At 33.1% G+C, this 20,318-nt stretch overlaps 1 pseudogene; it reads left to right on the forward strand.

The window, feature by feature from the left end:
- The first annotated feature begins 15,063 nt into the window (after window positions 1-15,063).
- Window positions 15,064-19,077, forward strand: LOC130732048 (uncharacterized; annotated as a pseudogene).
- Window positions 19,078-20,318: the final 1,241 nt, after the last annotated feature.

Raw genomic sequence — 20,318 nt, forward strand, 5'->3', positions numbered from 1 at the left:
ATTCTTCTAAAAATCCTTCTATTTACTTACTTCAAGCAAATATATGTAGGAAAGGCCCATTTAATGGTATCATTAATAACAGATAAACATAACTGGTAATTCAGTCTAGGTTGGTAAGGTTATATATAGCTTAAGGTTACATGTCTGGATACCTTGTGGCACCAGCACAACATTTCAAGATAAAAAAAGTTTAATAAAAAAATGATTCATTAATTAATTTAGTTTAATTTTCTCCCATTTCAATAATATAAATTAAAATAAAGAATTTTATCTGTTCAATATATATATATATATATATATATATATATATATATATATATATATATATATATATATACTCGATCCACCTGTAGTCATTTTTATCTAATTTTTCAAAATTAAGAAAAATAATTATCAGCAAGCTTAAGTGGTAAGAGCTGAGAACATATGAGTTGGGAAGGGGAGGTCCAGGGATCAATCATGGGAGGATGTGTTTTGTTTTTCCAGTGTACCAAAATAAAATTGTAAATTTTTTTATTAACTTTTCTAAATATTATTTATTTAAAAACTTTAAATTCAATTAATTTATTTCCGCCTTAATTATATATTTAATTTCTCATTAATTTATATCTAACTTAATAAATTTTCAAAGTCTACATATTTCTTTCTTATTAAATAGGAGGATAAATTTAGAAAGATATTATAAAGTGTCTTATATTCAAAAATAATCTATTATTTCAAAAAAAAAATCTATTAAAAAAGACTTACAAAAGAGAGCGTGTGAGTATTAATTTCAAAATCTTAATTAAGGATTAGTCTCATACCTTGAAAAATAAAATAAAACAAATTGTTTGGTTTAAGTTTCAAGATTTTTGTGTAATTTATAAGAGAGTCATTCAATTATGTGTGTGTTTTGAAAAGTGATATAAAAAATAATGTCATACAAGTTTTACAAATTTTACAACCTGACCACATATTTAAAAATTAAAAATATCATTGAAAATGAATTTTAAACATTATTATGTATTTACTCAAGATGATATTGATACACCATAAATAGAAGTGAAGAGAAAGGGAAATTGTTAAGTGAAGGCGAATCTAGTGTGTTTCCCCAGGAAAGATGAGAGTTGAATAAAGTTGTAAGAGTCATTGGTTTAGTACCTTCAGTTTCTCTCATTAAAAATAGACTATTTATTCTGCTTAACTTTACCCGTACGTGCGATGGAAGACTGATCCATCGCTATCAATTAATTAAGATTCTCTCTCTTGATTAAAATGGATCTTTCGCTCACGGGGATTTTAATTAACTCATCTTGACACTTCTCAACTATTTTAGGTTTTCTACCAATTTCCATTCAATCATTTTATTTTAGCTTACCCTCATTGGCTGGTTTTAGCTATCTTAAAAAATATCACTGCGGTTCATGAAAACTTTGACAATATAGACCGTTTTGAACTCAATGAATTAGATTTAAGATGTGTAAATTGCAAAAATATCTCTACTTCATTTTTCTCTACATTTAGTAATGTCAAAATTATATATGATCGTGAATACTCATGAATAAAAACTCGTGGTGGGCAAAATTATTCGTACCGATAGATATTTATAAATTTATTTATTTAATATTTAAACGATATTCTATGTGTAAAAGTATTGATTAGCAGATAGTAACATTTAATCAACATTCTGATTGTAAAGAAAAATAACCTTCATTAACCGTTGAACGTCTTTAATTGAAAATTTAGTAAATTTTCCAATAAGGAAACAAACAAAAACGAATAATATCTACTCAAACGCAAAGCAAAATGAGGATCGATTTCAAATTTGATAATCAGAACAACGAGGGGGAAAAAGTATGCAAGAAGCACGTGATTGACGAATAGTGCCAAATTTGTGGAAGATTCGTGAATGAAACTCGCATGAAGTGAATAAGAAACGATTGGCTAGTTCTTCAGCAACCCCACATTGTTACCAAAAAGCTTCAGAAATCAGGCAACTTTTAAGCTTGCTTAATCAGAAACGACAAATGACAGTGTACTACGATTCATTAGACATCCTTTAAAGACTATCACCAATGAATGAAAGTAAAGCTAAGTGTACACATTAATTTTTTTTCTTTTGTAAAACTATTATTTCTTTTTTACACTATTTACATTAACTTTAGTCATACTCTACATGGGTTTAGTATCAAAATGAGTGAATATTTCATTGAGAAGTTTTTGTATGTTTAAGTGTTACGTGACGTTGATTGGTATGTGCGGTTCTCTTTGGTAGAGGTGAAGCCTAAGTAGGAGATCCAGTGGTTTGTGTTTGTGTTATGTCTTATGTCTTGAAAAAGGTATGTAAAGAGTGTGTTTGGTATGGATAATTTCTAGGTACGTGTCAGGGTAGGGGAGAAAGCGGCAGCGTTGGAGGCAGGTACAATGGAGGCGATGGCGGGGGGGGGGGGGAGCTTCCCCAAGACTCTTCGCAATCACGAAAATGGTGACGGGGTTGTCGGAGGTGAAGGCTAAAGAAAGAAAATAAAATGGTTAATCATCAAATTAGTCCCTGTGTTTGTACGAGAATTCAAGTTTAGTCCCTCCCCGGAAAATAGTTTGGCCTCTATCGCCACGATTGCAGGCAGTTTGGTTTTGGTCCTCGCTGAAGAGCAGAGCTTTGTCGAAAGTGCCAAGTGGCAAGGCAGAACTGATGTGGCTTCATCACGCCATTCTTAATTAAATTTTATTTCCACATAAATAATTACCATTTATATAAAAATTATTATGTGCAACAAAAAATTTTGGTAAACTTTCCAATAAAGAAACAAATAAAAACAAAAAATTTACTTAAAGGCAAAGCAAAATAAGGATCGATTTCAAATTTGATAACCGGTGGTGATAATCGGAATGAAGAGGGCCAAGAGTATGCAGGAAGCATGTGTTTGACGAATAACGCCAAGAATGTTAGAAGATTCGTGAGCAACACTATCATGAAGTGAATAGGAAACGATTGGTTGGTTTTTCAGTGACCCCATATTGTTACTAAAAAGTTTTAGAAGTCATACAACTTTTAGGCCTACTGAATCACAAACGACAAATGAGAGCGTATGATGATTCCGAGCACGTTTGTGTCGGCATGTGAGATTGTCCAATGGGCGCATTTTCAACCTTGACAAACTGGAGTTTACACATAAATGTGCGTCCACCTGCCCTATAACGCTATACCAAACGGGCACTCCATTGGGCATTTTGTAAAGACTATCACCAATGAATAACAATGTAGTTAAATGTGCACATTAGAGTTTTTTTTTTTCCTTTTGTAAAACTATTATTCCTTGCAATGAGTATTTACACTATTTACATTAACTTTAATCACACTCTACATGAATTTGATGTGGAAATGAGTGAATATCCCACTAAATTAAGTGTTTTGAGACTCGGACCGCTGATTGAACCAAATGAGATATTAGCTTAAGGTTTGATGGTTCAATCGTAATTGAGCAGTGGTTGTGGTCAAACTAATAGTAATCAAATAACATTTTTTTAATAAAATTATATACTATACATCTCAAAATATTTTTCTATCGATATTTTTTTAAAGAATTGGCCGGATATTCATTTCTTACAACAAAAATAATCATTGCTTAAGTTATTGAAAGTTTGAATTCATATTCATTCTAAACATTCTAGAATCAAATTAGCATTTAATAATTTTTAAGGCCAATTAAATATACGGTTTATTTTTAGAGATTAACTTACTACAATGAGAATCAATTTACTTCAACATTTCAATGTAAAACATAACATATTAATTTTAGGATTAACCAGCTTGAAGGTTTTTTTTCAAGAAAAAACGAAAAAGGATTAACCAGCTTGAAGGTAGAAGGGGTTATTTTTAAGTTATAATATAAGGGGTTTAGGGGGAATGGTTAAAAAATTAATTATTAGAGAATTAATGTTGAAGGAAAAATTAAACTTATTTAATTTTATGAGACACAAAATGAAATGATAGATAATCTTGTGGTTCTATGTGAGGAATGAATTATATGAATTGATAGTAAAGCCTGTAGAAAATACAACTGGTGGTCTTTTGAGTATTTAGAAAAAAGGAAATTTTATATTGATAAATTATGTGTTGGTGAAGGTTTCTTGGGCGTGAAAGGATTTTAGGGAGATAGCTCAATAATGGTCTATAGTTAATATTTACTTTCCATGTTCCATTGAGAGAAAACAAAATTATAAGATGAGCAAAATGGTATCAAGAAAGATGCTAGAAATAGGTTTTGGTGTCAAGCTGGTGGTTATAACTGAACCAATTGCCAAGAATCGTACCACTTTCTTTTAAATTCAGTTCATAGTCGAACCAATTCAACAAATTCAATTTAGTTACTTATACTAGTTGAACTATAATTAATACAAATTCATAATGAATAATTGAGTAACCCTAGAATCGACCTGAACCATAAAGTTAGTTAAAAAACCTAAAATCAGCCAAAAACCCTAAAATTAACCCTAAACTCGACTTGAACCCTAAAGTCGGCATGAAAACCTAAAATCGGCCAAAAACCCAAATTGAACCCTAAAATTGGCCGAAAAAACTAAAATCAACCCAAAACCTTAAGTTTACCCTAAACCCGACATGAACCCTAAAGTCGGAAAAAAAAACCTAAAATTGGCCCAAAACCCTTAAATCGACCCTAAACTTTCCTTAAACCCTAAAAGCGGTAGAAAAACCTAAAATCTACCCAAAATCCTAAAATCAGCCTAAAACCCTAAGTGACCCTAAACCTGACCAGAACCCTAAATCGGCCAAAAACCTAAAATCGACCCTAAATCAGACCTGGACCCTAAAATTGGTCAAAAACTTAAAATCATCTGAAACCCTAAAGTTGACCCTCAACTCGACCTAAACCTTAAAATCGACTGAAGAACTCTAAAATTGACCCAAACCCAGCCTAAATCCTAAAATTGGCAGAAAAACCTAAACTCGAACCAAAACCCTAAAATAGACTCTAAACCCTAAAATTGTCCCAAAACAAGGCCTAAGCCCTAAAATCGATCCAAAAACTTATTTTAGGGTTCAAGTTGGGTGTAGTGTCTATTTTAGGGTTTTTCGGCCGATTTTAGGGTTTAGGTTGGCTTTTAGGTCGATTTTAAGGTTTAGGGCCGATTTGAGGTTTTTGGCCAATTTTAGGGTTCTGGTTAGGTTTAAGGTCGATTTTAGGTTTTTCGGTTGATTTTATTGTTCAAGCCGGGTTTACTATCAAATTTAGGCTTTATGGTTGATTATTGGGTTTTTCGATCAATTAGGGTTCGAGTTGTGTTTATTGTCGATTTTAGGGTTTTTGACTGATTTTAGGTTTTTTGACTGATATTAGGGTTCAAGTCGGGTCCAGGGTCAACTTTGGGTTTTTGGATGATTTTAGGTTTTTCGACCGATTCTAAGGTTTAAGTCGGGTTTATTGTCGATTTTAGGGTTTAGGGTCAATATGTTACAAACATCGTTGCAGATTGTTGTTTTTGTCGTAGTGAACGTGGGGACTCCTCCCAATAATATTTTTTCTTACACATGGATATAGGGACCAAACCAAAGATTACCAGCTCAAGAGACTGAAGTTCCCTCCATTTGAACCAACACTTAGTTGGTATCTTTATAAATTAATATGAATTATAAAATCATTATGTGTTTAATACATTACTCCCTCCGTTCTTAAATAGCTGACACTATTTCTAGTTGAATTTTGTTCTTAATTATCTGCCACTTTACAAAGTTCAAGAGAGCATTAATTATACTTTACCAATTGTACCCTTCATTTATTGGTGGTAGAAAAATTTAAAAGTTAGAATTAATAAGAGAGATAAAGGGTGTAATAGGAAGTTAGATAGTAATTTTAATGAAACAAGAACATTAATTGTTATTTCTTAATACTTGTGCAACAACCTTAAAGTGTCAGTTATATAGGAACGGAGGGAGTAACAATTAATAACTATGCATATTTTTCATAAAATTAGCATTTCTTTATAACTTTAGTGCTAATATTTTATTAGAAATCAAAATTGTAATAATAATTTTAAATTTTTTATTATAAATTTTGTGCAATTATTGTAAAATAATTTTTGTGAAATTTTTATATGATAATTTTTGTAATTTTTTTTTTAATTTAAACTCAGTAGAATATTTCCACACACGTATATTGTCGAGTTCAATTTTTAATATTTAATCGAATGGTAAAAATGATGTATTTACATATGTAATTAAAATTCTAGTCATATACCAATGAAGTTATGTTATGAAGTTACCATATATATTGTGCATAAATAATAATGTACAATTACTTTCATTTCATTCCATTCTATTTTGTTCAGTTCAATACCTGACATTACCTAAGATTTTTTTCTTGTTGTTTATAGTCTTGAACTCTTAATCAATCTTTTATATAGTTTATGAATTAAATGTGGTTAATTTTTTGGGAATTGTTATTCAGAACCCCCACAACTATTTAGACCCCTGAAAAATGCAAAAATACTTAAATATCCTTAATGAAAAAAATACAAAAAAAACCCACCCCCTCCTCACATTCTCTCTCCTCTCTCCTTACCTCTTTCCTCTTACTCTCACCCCCAACCACCACCCCCAACCACCGCCACCCCTATGGCCGCCGCCACCACTGCCGCCACCACCACCACAAGCTCCATTGTATGTCGTTTTTGAAAATTTTCAATTGTAGGGAGTTGTTACTGTCGTTTTTAATTTTTTTTTTGCAAATAAACGCACTTTAGAAGTGTGTTACGCACGCACTTTAAAAGTGCGTCGTTAACGCACGTATAACGTGCGAAGTGAACGCACTTTTAAATGGCGAATTTCTGTAAATTTGTACAGAACTGATGTCAGATGATTTTTAAAATTATGAGACTCCACAGTAAATCAAGTTAGAATATTTGGAGATTTATGGTGGAATAAAAAATGTTTGAAATTAAAAATAAAATACCAGATGAATGAATTTGGATAAGTTACACAAATCTTAGGACCTTCAAAGAAGGTGCTAAGTTATGATCGTTTGATTTTTCTCTTCAACTTTGCAGTTGGTCGACTTCGCATCCGGGATAAAAAATTGTCCAATTTTCCAAACCGCACCGCTCCTGATACTAAAGCGACTACTATAAGGTGTCGGAATTTGGAGATTCTGACTACATATTTGAGCTCAGAATGGTCCTATTACCTTAATCAAGAAGTGTCAGTCCCAAATTTCTTCCAGAAATTAAACAAGAAAAAAAAAAGAAATTAGTGCGTTTCGCTCGCACTGTGAAAGTGCGACCAAAACGCACGTTGAAAGTGCGTGATGGACGCACCTTCCAAGTGCGTGATGGACGCACTTTCCAAGTGCGTTTTGGTCGCACTTTCACAGTGCGAGCGAAATTTTTTTCATAAAGGGCTTTTTCGGATTTTACGAATTTAACAGGGTCTGAATAGATGGGAGGGGGGGCCTGAATAACAATTCCCTAATTTTTTATGATTATATGTTTTAAGTGTTAGATATCAATTTTTTTGTTACAATGAAGGGTAGCCCCTAGAAACCAAAGCAAAAGAAGTAGCAACGTAAGTGAGATTGAAGGTGCAACCTCCAAATATTCCGAGAGAGCAACCTATGGAAATCTCCAAATGGAGGGTCTTTAAAGTAATTACCAAATTAAAGAAAACATAAGCTCAACATGAGCCAAATAGTTAGAAAGAACATTTGCTTCTCTATGAACGAATTAAAACACCATGGCTCCATAAACTTGTTGCAAGTAATAAATAGACTGCGATATCTCCCTCTACTAATGCGCACTAACAATTTAACCTATAATTAGCCGAATCACATCAAGTGAGTCACACACGATAATAACTTGAGGAATCTCCAAACCAATCACAATCTCCACCGCCGTAGAGACCGTCGTAAATTGTGCAAGAAAATAATTAGCATACGCTCGACTCCCCATGTTTATGCTGAAACCTTTGATCCACTGGCCCATTGCATCCCTCAACACTCCCACAACTCGCATGTAGATCCCTGGTCACGACACCGTCACAATTAAACTTCACCCAACCTTCTTCCATAAGCCTCCAAGTTTGTCGATGTGCTTTGCCTATGATGTCGAACACACTTCCTCACTCACCTATTACAGATGCTAATCTCGCGACATAAACATCAACATGTTGCTCCATCCCCAACGACTTGATAAAGCCCTAAACCCGAGAGATACTCGACTGGGTCTGATTGAAAATTCACTTGTTCCTTATGCGCTAAATCACCCATAACATCGTTACAAAGAAACGAGGCCAAGCAACACCATCTGTTGCAATTCTCCTACCTGTGATATTTCTGTACACCCATTTTTATCAGTCGCAACAAAGAACTAAGGGTCAATCATGCTACATGTCCTTCTATAAAGGAATCCCGATGCTGCAATCCATGGAAAGATGAAGGTACTCTTCTTGAAACGAACCGTAAAAGGGGCAAATCGTAGAAGTTATGGAGCATATGAAATTAAATATTGAAGTATTGTAAAATAAAATCCTACATTTTAGGAAAAATGTTAAAAATAATGGAATGTGTGCGTGAAAGGAATAATTTTATATTATACATTATTGAATTTTTTTCATCAAACATTATATGTTTTTGAATCAATTTTTCTGTCTCGGAAATAATTATAGCACTGAAAATTCTCATAGAAAGAATTTTCCCCCAAAACTGAGTTTAACTTTAAAATCAATTTTACAATAATGTATATAAGCATATGCCTTTGAACTTTTCCACACTCAACTCAATTACATTTTTCTTTTCTTTTGATTTTCACTACTAGCAAATAAATGAGTGATGAAAATGGAGTGGTGGCAGAACTAGAGAAAAGAAAGATGGCTTGTAGGGACTCCTGAAAAAGAAGTAGCAGAGTAATCAGTTTTTACAGTTACTTAGATCTCTTCTCTCAGCAAGTGAAAAAGGTGAATGAATCTATCTATCTGCTCACGACAACAAAATTTATCTATTTCGTTTTCCCCACGCTCGCCGCTTCCAAAATACCATCATACTCGCTGAGAGCTTCACTATCGTCACCCGTGTGTCGCAACTCGCACCTGTCACCAACACCTGATTTTCAATACGTGGCACTCATCCAAGTCAAGCACTTGCAATGTGGATTTTAAATTTCTTTTTATCTTCTTAATTATTTTCCTTAAATACAAAAACTGCCGCTAAAAATTTAATAATAGTAATGATATTATTACGTGAGAAAGTTTGGCGTTGAATGAGGGTGACGTGGTTGTGTGTTTTATTTTCTTTCTTTCCTGTCTCAGCAAAAATGAACGGCAGGTGAAACTAGCAAACAATGTTTTTTACTACTAGCTGATCACTTTCGTAAGCTAAAAGCCTAAAAGATCCAAACATGTATGATTTCACGAGTGGGGTCCTCATATTGATGGTGTTCATCTCAGCATGAATAAATGGGCACTGAAAATGGGGAAAAAAGGTTTTAGGTAGTTTCGTGAAAGTAAGGAAATTATAAAAAGTCGAATTAATTTAGTGAATACTAACATGTGGCTTTTTGAGATTTTATAATAATGACTCAACTTTTTTTTTTTATTTTATGGAAAGTAATCAATATATTAATCTGACAAGCAAGCGTTCACAAATTGAGTATACGCAACCGTCTACAAATAAAGCATGATCAACATTTGGATGAGGATTCTCTCACCACATATTGAAAACGGAAATTATAAGCAATAGAAGTTAGTAATGTCCGATCCAAAGCTTCAAAATTGTGGAAGCAATAAACATGATGAGAAATTAAATGTTAAATAATGAATTTGTTTATTTTTTGTTTATTTTATGAAATAATCACTTGTGTCTTTTTTAATTTTTTTGTGTATATTTTTTATGAAAAGCAGAATTTGTAAAAAAACAATAAGAAATTTAATAGTACGTATATGATATGACAATTCTCACACTTAATTTAACTTTTAAAAAGTTTAAATTAACTCAAATTATAATGTGATTTCAGAGTCTAATCTTTTTATTGAGTTTGGTTTCCCAAATTTTAATAAGTAGGATATAAGATATAAGAAAGAAAAGAAGAGCATGCAAAAAAATCGAAGGAAAGAAGAGAGGTTTGACAAAAAGATAAAAAAAGGAATATGATGTATTGATGTTGAGGAAGCAAAATGAAAAAAAAAAAGACATTGAGACTTTTAGTGGCATTATATGTGAAAGAATTAAATTGTGAAAATTATTACCAATGAGACCGGGTTACTATAAAATATGCTATTTATACTTTTTTGGTTACAAAAATTTAGCGTGAAGGTTGATGTACCAGTTTAAGGCAGAGAAAATTGTTAAATACAAAAAACATTTATAGAAGACTTACCTTTACCTTACCTTCTTATTAGTGTGTTCAAACTTGCGACCTATCAAGTATGAGATCATGTCATGCGCCACTAGACTAACATTTAAGGTTAATGTACTACTTATATTGCTAGTGTGTCACTTGAATCACAAAAAATTTGTGGGGGACAACACTTACCAGCATGCATCCGTCTGTGGAGGCTAGGGTATGCGCTTGAGTAATTGCTTGATGCTAAACATGGAAAAAGCCAACACTCCGAAATCTGGAGGCTAGTGCCTTTCAATCAAGGATCACAGAAACAATCATCGCAGCGCAAGACGAGGGAGACTCCAAGGCCCTCACGACAGCAGCTGAGTCAGATTCAAAGATAACGCCTTAAGCTCCGATCTAATGCCAATCTCATCCCCCACCACAGTACCATATATAACCTCGGCTCCTAGCGCATCTTGTTTGGGCTCTGAGGAAGTTGCATAAACCAACATCTCAGTTCTATGTGTTCTGGCTACGAAACCGGTTGCGTTCTCCCCTATCCTTCCGGCCTTCACATTTACTTTTTAATAATGACTCAAATTAAAAATGTAGGAATGACCTCATTCATGTCATTAAGAAAATATGTTTATAAAAAATAAACCATTTCATGTATCGACATTTTAAAATTTCTTCATAAAATATTTGTGAGTAATTAAGTTAAAATATTTAATATATAAACATTTCATTATAATTTTATTCAACACTTATTCTTAATTAATCAAAAGCATTTTAAAAAATTATATATTTTGGGTAATATACTGTAAATTATTTATTTACAATACTTTAAAATGTAAAAAGATTTTAATAGTACCTTTAAGATGCAAATTAGAAATAAAAAAATCGTTAATCAAAATATTCATTGTGTTAAAATATAAAATAACCTAATAATACTTTCTTTGAAAAATTGAAACGTAGTTGTTAACAAGATTTTAAAAATAAACAATTGAAAAAAGAGAAAAAATTTAATGATGATTATAATGATGGCAATGATAATGATGTGGAGGGCCCTCAGGCTGCCATCAACACGTGCTGCTGTCAAGAGTGATTACGTGGCCAAATCACAGAGTTTCATCCACCATTTGACTGCTCGGTCACCGACACGCTGGCCAACTTGTCACTGTTACGTACCCTTACCACCATAACTAACTATGCCATATACACACACACGAATCAATTTTATTTCTTTCATGCTGAAATTAATGGCCAAATATATTCCATGATTTGATGATTTTAGTTAATTGTGTTGTGAGGTACGTATGGGTGTTAATTATATTGCACCCAACCAATTAAGAGATAGACATATGAAATTGGGTTTACTAACCGGTTCAAATGATACATGTTTAGTGTTTAAAAGATGTTCTCATCTGTTCAGAAAATTCAAAATTGTATAGTTGTTTAATTTATTTCAACAAATGACTTAGCTTGTTTGTGAATCAAACTCGTGTTCTCATCGGGTCCAGATCCTCTCCAGTAGATTTCTCTTCAATTTTTCTTTAGTGGACATTTGTGGCGGTTTTGAAACGCCACAAAAATTTTCCAGCCGCCACAAAATGCTGCTGCAAAAAATTGACAGCATTTGTGGCATCTGGCAACATTTTTTTACGGTTCGAAACCGCCACAAATGTCCACTTGAGAAAAACTGAGATAAATCCACTGGAGAGGATCTCAGCCCGTTCTCATCTTATAGAATAATTATTTTTTCACATCTAAAAGATGAGGTGGAAAGAGGTGGAAGATGAGAGAGATAGGAAGAAAAGAAAAAATAAGAGAGAGAAAGTATAATATGTAATAGATGATAAGAGAAGCGAGATAAAAATACAAATAAGTGGAAATGAAGTGGAGAAAAAATGAGGTGTGAGTATATCATTATTGCATCTTATAGTGTCTAACTTGTTTATCATAAGACTAGACTTTGTTGGAACGTGTTTAATTCCAGTAAATAGCATTTCAATTTTGAGTATTGTAAATTTTAAACAACCCATGTCAATTGGAAGTTTTTAAGAACCAATTCTCATAAAAACTTAAGTTATGAGGTAAATGATACTTGAATGATTATATTTTTAGCACGCCTTCTTAACAAAGAGTCCACTTAGGTTAAAAGTGTCAATAATGTACAGACTCACATACTATGTGCTTAAATACAACTTTTTTATGAGAAGAATTGAGCACGGCCGTGATCGAACTCTAAATCACCTAATTATAAAAGTTCTGATACAACATGTCATAGATTAGTTATCCTAAAAGCTTCTTGGATAAAGAACATAAATGATTACATTTTTAACAAAAATGACTAATCTCACAAAAATAAAAATATGAATGTTCATAACTCAAATATGGAAAAAAATATCAATTTGTGATTAAGGGGTGATAGAGATTAGAGAGGACACCACACGTGCACAATCACGCGCATAAAATAATTGAAGTGTTGGGGGGGTCCTACTTGAAAGGACTAGGTGGGGTCAAGTACCTTGTGTTAATTGAATAGTAAGTGCATCAAAACAAGCTCTGTGCAAGAACATTGAAGGTGTGGGGCCTGAGATTAAGGGCGTGCGCAATGGGAAGAGAAGAGAAGAGAGGGTCTAAAAATCTTTAAAGTTAAATAAATAAAAAAGGGTTGTTAATGAAAGTTCTATGATTATTATCTAGTGCTTTTATCTAGTGTTTGTGTGGGTCTCACAGTCTTTTTGGTCTTTCTTTGCATCAAGTAATTAAACAAGTACAAAAGAGATTTGAGAATGAAAATCAATGCCACACGAGAGCCATAAACTTTTGAGAATTGAGACTGTCCCTACCCCAATTATTTTCCCAATCAACAAGTAATTGCCAGAGAGAGGATATTATAACTTTTCACTTAACTTTGGTTGCATTACCATTTACCTATTAATTAATAATACTTGAAATAGCTTGCAAACTTTGATCCGTGACTTAGAAATTTGCAGTTTTTAATTTTGGGTCTTCTACAATAAGGACCAAATGCCTTTTGTCCCACCTTATATGCCTATAGAGGACTAGATGTATAGGAGGGAGCATATATAGATGAAGTTTATGGCAAGAGAATGAATGTTATAGCTAGATGATTTTAGTTTTGGAAATTTGAACTTTTTGACATAGTTGACTTGATTTAACATATGAATCAAGACAAGTTATTTCATACAAATCTTGATACGTGTTAAACTATACAATATAAAGTTGAAAGTGATAAAGTGTGAAGAGGAAATAGAGGCTACTACTTAAACAGAAATAGCAAGAGTTCAATTCCAATTTCATCTAATAATTTCCAGTTTGCACCGAATTGTTAGGCCAGAATGGCTTGGTCACTTTCTTGCACAAATAAATTCAATATAGTGGGACCAGTAGGAGCTGTATTAGAACCTAAATTCTGACATTTTATGATCATATTTAAAAAGTACTATATGGCTACAAGTTTCATGTATAAATTTCATAGAATTCAATCAAGTTTGAGATTGAGTAGTTGTTAGTTGAAGTACAAACAATTATTATGGAAAAATTAAAAGTTTGCTACCTCATTACGTTAAAAATTCTAATTGCCTTTGATTTTGGTTCTCTTTATACTATTAGGAATTTATGATACTCCTTTTCTTTGTGGAATCTATGGTAGAGCTTTAAAAATATCTCGCGTTGGTGGAACACTAATATAAATAATTTTTTTCACTTGATATATTAATTAAATATTTTAATGGCTTTTTTATAGAAAAATGTATATCGGTTAATCAAATTTTGAGAGCAAGCCTCTCAATGAGAAAGTCATATGCGACTAATCTGCTATAAAAAAATATAAAGCATTAAAAAGACCATGACAAAAAGACCCCAAAAGTCAAATGAAAACAATCAGAACGATTAGGCAAAAGCCCACCCCATACAACAACAGATCCCAAGACGAAAGCAAAAACCTAGGCAAAAACTCATAAATCACAAGTAAGATCGAAACAAAGAACCAATCACCCAAGCCAAAACACCAAATCCACTAAAAACTTCCATATAACCTCAGATGGTTAGCTATCATATGATTAGCGTAGCTCTGAATGACTTCCTCATTTGTCTCATCGAAAATAACTCCAACCTTCGCCCCAAAGGCAATATATTTTCATTGGTGGATTGTGTCTTGGAGATTTTTTATTCTCATTGTGCTTTGGAAGAGAAGAGAATGTTGTGAGGTGAGTTGATCCAACTAGAAGTGACCACTAGGGTGGATGGATGGTGCGTAATGGGTGATTTCAATGTTGTAAGATGTGCGGTTGAAAGAAGAGGAGTTAATGTGAATAGCACATAAAGACATCTAGATTCATTAAGGCAGTGGAGATTGAAGTTACACCGTTTTTAGGAAGAAGCTTTACTTTGTTGTGGTTATATAGAGGAAAAATGATGAAATTAGGGATGCATATCAAGTCTTGTTAATTAGGGATCGAAGTGTGTTGTTGCCTCCTTGGTTGTTTTGTTTTGCCGTTGAGTTTAGTTGTTGATTATTTCACTTTATTAATTCTTATTTATCTCCACAACATATTCACTCTGATGTACAATGTGTGGACACGATTCCCATTCTTTTATTCAAACTAGCGCTGATTTGCTATGATAAAAATGGAAGATAATTTGAATTAGTGCTGATTGGCTATGATGTGCCTAGCTCTATTTAGAATTTGGTTTATATTAACTTTAGATCATTAAATTTCAGAGATGAGGAAGTTTTTGGTTGATAGAGCAAATATTGAGAATGTGAATGTTGTGCAACCAGAACCCGAAGTAGAGTCGCCGTCTAATGTTGCCAATGAGTTTAACCCAAATGAGATTGTAAGTGATCCATGATTTCAGGTTGTAGGAAACAAATTGATGAGTATGCTCCGGATATTCAAGACAAAGTGAGGATGACATATATATTGAAGGGTCCAATGCAACTAGATTTGAAAAATTTCCTCGTACTAAATTTGGAACTGCTAAAAGAGCATTTCTAAATCATGGTATAAGAAGTACACATGGACAGAATACAGTGAGTTCAAGGATGCAGTTTATTGTTTCTATTGCTTTCTCTTTAAGTAACTCGGAAGGGCCAAAAAACTTGGTTATGAAGTCTTCACCAAAGATGAATTAACAGATTGGAAGCATGCATCTAAAGGCTCGAAAAATAATATTGGTAATCATGATATTAGGCACAAATCAGGTGTCAAGAACTATGGTGATTATAATAATCAAAGACAAAGTGTGGCAACTAAGTTTGCTAAAGCAACTAGGGAATTATAAGAATTGTATAAGATCTGTTTGACTTGTTCTGTAGATTGTTCAAGATATCTCATGGCACAAGGCATGACATTCCGTGACCATGATGAATCATTTACTTCTCTAAACAAAGGAAATTTTAGAGAGATGATAGATTGAGTAAAATCTAAGAATGAACAAGTGAGAGATGCTTTTGACCGTGGTGGAAAAAATTCTACAATGACTTTCGGTGACATTCAAAAAGAGCTTGCAATGTGTTGTGCGCATGAAGTTACCAAGGTGATTATGGAAGAAATTGGCGATGGGCAATTCTCTGTTCTTATTGATGAGTCACGTGATATGTCTGTTAAAGAGCAAATGGCAGTGATGTTGAGGTTAGTAGTTGTACTTTCCACTACCTATTATTCTCCATGCCGCCAACTATTTTTTGTGTAGGTTTTTGAACGACAGAGTAGAGATGACAATGGGTAGGGTACTATAGTACTCACCCCGATGCCCGCGTTTTCAAAACGTACCCGTACCCATCCCCATATCCACGTGGGTAGCAACCTGAATGCTCGTCCTCGTATCCTGTGGGTACCTATATGTTCGTACCCGTGTCTGTGTTTCCCGCAATTTAGCTAGCGAAAGTTTAACTTTCTTCAACAGAAAATCAAAATATAACTGTTATTATAAAATAAAAAGCATAAATTAAAAATACAAACGATCATCCGAATATTTAGGAAGTAAAATCATTGGAATATGTATTTTATAAAAAGAATAAGCGAGAATTGAAGCTTTAAATTTACAAATTTAGATTATTAATAAACTCCTAAAGTTGTCGGTTAATAATATATCTTAGAAATAAGTGAGAATGATTATGAACCGTATATATAAGATTAAGACTTCACTTACGTATTTTTTAAAAGAAGTTAGGAAGTTATATTTTAACTTTATTAAAATATACTACCAATTATGCAGTATGGGGTGGGTTGGGTACTATAGTACGCATACCCGCACCCGTACCTATCAATTTTTGCGGGTATTTACCCATACCCCAACCCCATGCCCATCTAGCGGTGTTTTACCCTACCCATTATGAGTATTTTTTGCGGGTACCCAATGAGTCCAAGACCCATTGTCATCCCTACGACAGACGGAAAGTTGTGGAACGACTTATTCTCTACATCATGTCAATGATACTACATTTGAGGCACTAAAAGATGCTCTTTATGGTATTTTTGATCATTACAAGTTATCTATTTCAAGGATACGAGGGCAAGAATATGATGAGTTTTCAAATATGAGAGGTGAATTTAACGGTTCACAATAAAAGATTCTAAATGAAAACCCTTTCTGCTTATATGTCCATTGCTATGCTCACCGTTTTCAACTGGTGTTGTGTATGTTGCTAGTAGTTGCTCATCTATTCATTATTTCTTTGAGTACATCTCCTCTCATTGATTGTGACCACAACAAGTGCATCTTGAAATTTTAGTTTCCGTATGGCAGATGTTCTACGCGATACTTAAGCAATTGCTTTGACAATCGAATAACAGTGAACAATAAAAGCATAAAATAAATAAAGCACAACACCAAAGTTGTTAACACAGTTCAGTGAAACTTCACCTACGTCTGGAGGATTTGCACCCAAAGAAAGGAAATCCACTATCTCAAGATATCTCAAGATATAGGAACTACAGACACTCATGAACACCACAACTCATAGTTTTATTCCTAATCTACCCAGTGTATTTCTACTTAGTATATCGACCTAAGTATGAGAGCCTCTCTCACTTTCTCTCAATCACTGCCACAGTGATTGGTAAGAACAACAACAATCAGAGTTTTAATACTCAAAAACACAGAACACAACCTTGCCTTATAGAATCAATGAGCAAGGTTTGTTCACAACAAACACAAGGACTAACACAATTAATAACCCTAAAACACTTGATCTATTTCTCTCAAAAGCTCGGTTCTCTTCACGTTTTAGGTCTTCATATATATATATATATGCTTCAGCAGCCACACTAGGGTTTCCGGAGGCTGAAACAATAGTCCAACAACAGCAAATCAAAACGCAATATTTCATAATGATGATTGCGTTTACAAGTCAATCGACCAATAACACAATAGAGATATATCCTCAATCAGAGATTGCCTCAACAAATAAACCAACCCACAATAAATAACCAGAATACAGCTACTAACACCGTAAGTAACCACAATAAAATCTTTACCGGACTTTCAGGGCACACATAAGCACTCCAAGTCATGGACTGATGTCCTGTGCTACACATAGGCATATGTCACAACATCTGCTTCGATATCAGGTTGTTTTTGACAAAATGTAAGACAACCAAAAGTAACAACACATCTTGCAAGAAAAAGGATACATTGACGGAGGCACAACACCAAGATTTTTAAATAGACTTGAGAATGGTGAGATATCTGGACGAAGGGGCTTGCACTAATTATCTAGTATCGCTAGACCCGGGGATACTAGATGGGGTTCACATCTAACTACGTTACTTCGTTTGGAAGAGATGTGGTTCTCTGTGTTAAAGGTACTTAGTTTGGTTGATGAAGATGGACGTGGACCATCTCAAGTAGCGAGTTTGATAGAAAAATGGAGAGCTTTAAATTTTCTTTCATTTTGAAGCTTATGTTAAAGTTGTATGGTATCACAAACGAGCTTTCAATAGTCTTGCAAAGAAATGGTCTTAATATTGTGCTTGTCATGGAACTAGTTGATGATGTCAAAGCTCGGTTGACCACATTGAGAGAATGTTTGGGATAATTTATTTGGTGATTTCCAAGAATTTTGAGGTGCTAAAGGTATTCGGGTGCCAAATATGGATGAAGAAATACTGGTTCGGGGTCGTTCAAGGCTAGAAGGGAGGAGGACTATCACTAATCTTCACCATTACCGTGCAAAGATTTTTATGTTGCTATTGACAAAATATGTGTGGAGATGGATCACGCTTTAGTGAAGGAACTAATCTTGTGCTTGATTACTTCTCATGTCTTGACCCTAATAACTCTTTCTCCAAGTTTGATGTTGATAAGCTTGCTTGTCTTGCTGATATTTATCATGAAGACTTTTCTAATGATGATCGTAAAAATAACGGAGCAACTTGAAAGAGCTTATGCACTTCTAGTGAAAATGCATGTTTCCTTTTCTACTTGTGATGATGTTGAAAGTTTGGCTATGAAGATTGTTTAAACTGCGAAACATTTGGTATTTCCATTGGTCTACAAGCTTATTGAGTTGGCTTTGATATTGTCAGTTTCGACAACATCCGTTGAAAGAGCTTTTTCAGCAATGAAAATTATCAAGTCTAAATTGCGCAACAAGATCAAGAATGAGTGGTTGAATGACTTGATGATATGTTACACCGAGCAGGAGATATTGAAGTCACTTGATGATGTTGATATTATTCGAACATTTACCGCAAAGAAATCTCGGAGCATTTGCCTCGTGATTTTATTTAGTGCACTATTGGTATGTTCCATCTCTTTTCTTTCAAGCTTTCAATTTTGAATATATTCATAACACTTAATTTATGTGAGTTACAAATCCATTTTTTCTTATCTTGTAGTCTCTTTTTAGACGTGTGGATGGAAATTTATATGTTGTGTCTATTAGTACGCTTTAAAATTACATTTATATGAGTACTTGTTCATAATTTCATTTTTTATCAATGTGGATTTGCGGTTCTAAAATTTGGTGCCATTTTACATGATGTGTATCCAAATATCCAATTTTGGTTTTCAAATTAGACACTTAACCTTGCCCAGACTTCACAAAAAATCCTAACTCCACCACTAACAGTAACAGTAAGGCCGACGACTAATTTCTATATTGCGGCTAACTTATCTTTTTGGCTAGGTCCCTTTTTATATAGTCATTGCAAATTTTTTTGTATAACAATACAAGCATAAGTGAAATACCTCCTAGATCAAATTATAAATTTTGACATTATAAAGATACTTGTACATAAGACTAAATAACTTTTAATAAAAAACCACAAAACTTACTACAAAATAAATTAATGACATATATTATTATTAAATACATTTTGAAATAAAAATAGTTACTTTGAATGATTTAAAGATTCATTAATTATTATATGTTAAAATTTATGCATATATCATGATAAATAAAATTATTTTAATATAAATAAAAACTAAAATATTTTGATATAATTTTACAATGTCATATAATATAATTGCTAGTTCTAATATACTACTATTAGTTAAGTCTTGAAATATTCTTACAGCTACAGGTGAAATAGGTCTTTGTTAATGATATTGACATTACAGGAATATTGTGGTGGTAATTCTCATTCAACTTGAGCTTTCAGTATCTCGTCGACAAGGATAACCCCAGAAAGCATATACTTCTCATTGGTTATCTCATCCTGCAACTATAACTGATTCACTACTCTTTACTTCATTGGCAGTCAAATAAACTTCAATCTTTCATAACTAATAAAGAAGCACTGAAGTCAATATATCCAAATTCCAATACCTGATTTTAATTCATTTCTATTTTAGTCAAAAATAACTTTTTGAACAAATGTACATGTTAAGTTGAAAACGTTGTTTTTAGAAGATTGTTTTATATTTTTTTAAATTTATTTAATTATAAGTTAAGTTGCTAGAATGTCTTTCATAAAAGTTTATAGAATGGATTTATTAAAATAAATGTTGAAGAAATTTAAATTTAGATA

This window comes from Lotus japonicus, chromosome 1 (genome assembly GCF_012489685.1).
Source record: "Lotus japonicus ecotype B-129 chromosome 1, LjGifu_v1.2".
NCBI classification, from domain to species: domain Eukaryota; kingdom Viridiplantae; phylum Streptophyta; class Magnoliopsida; order Fabales; family Fabaceae; genus Lotus; species Lotus japonicus.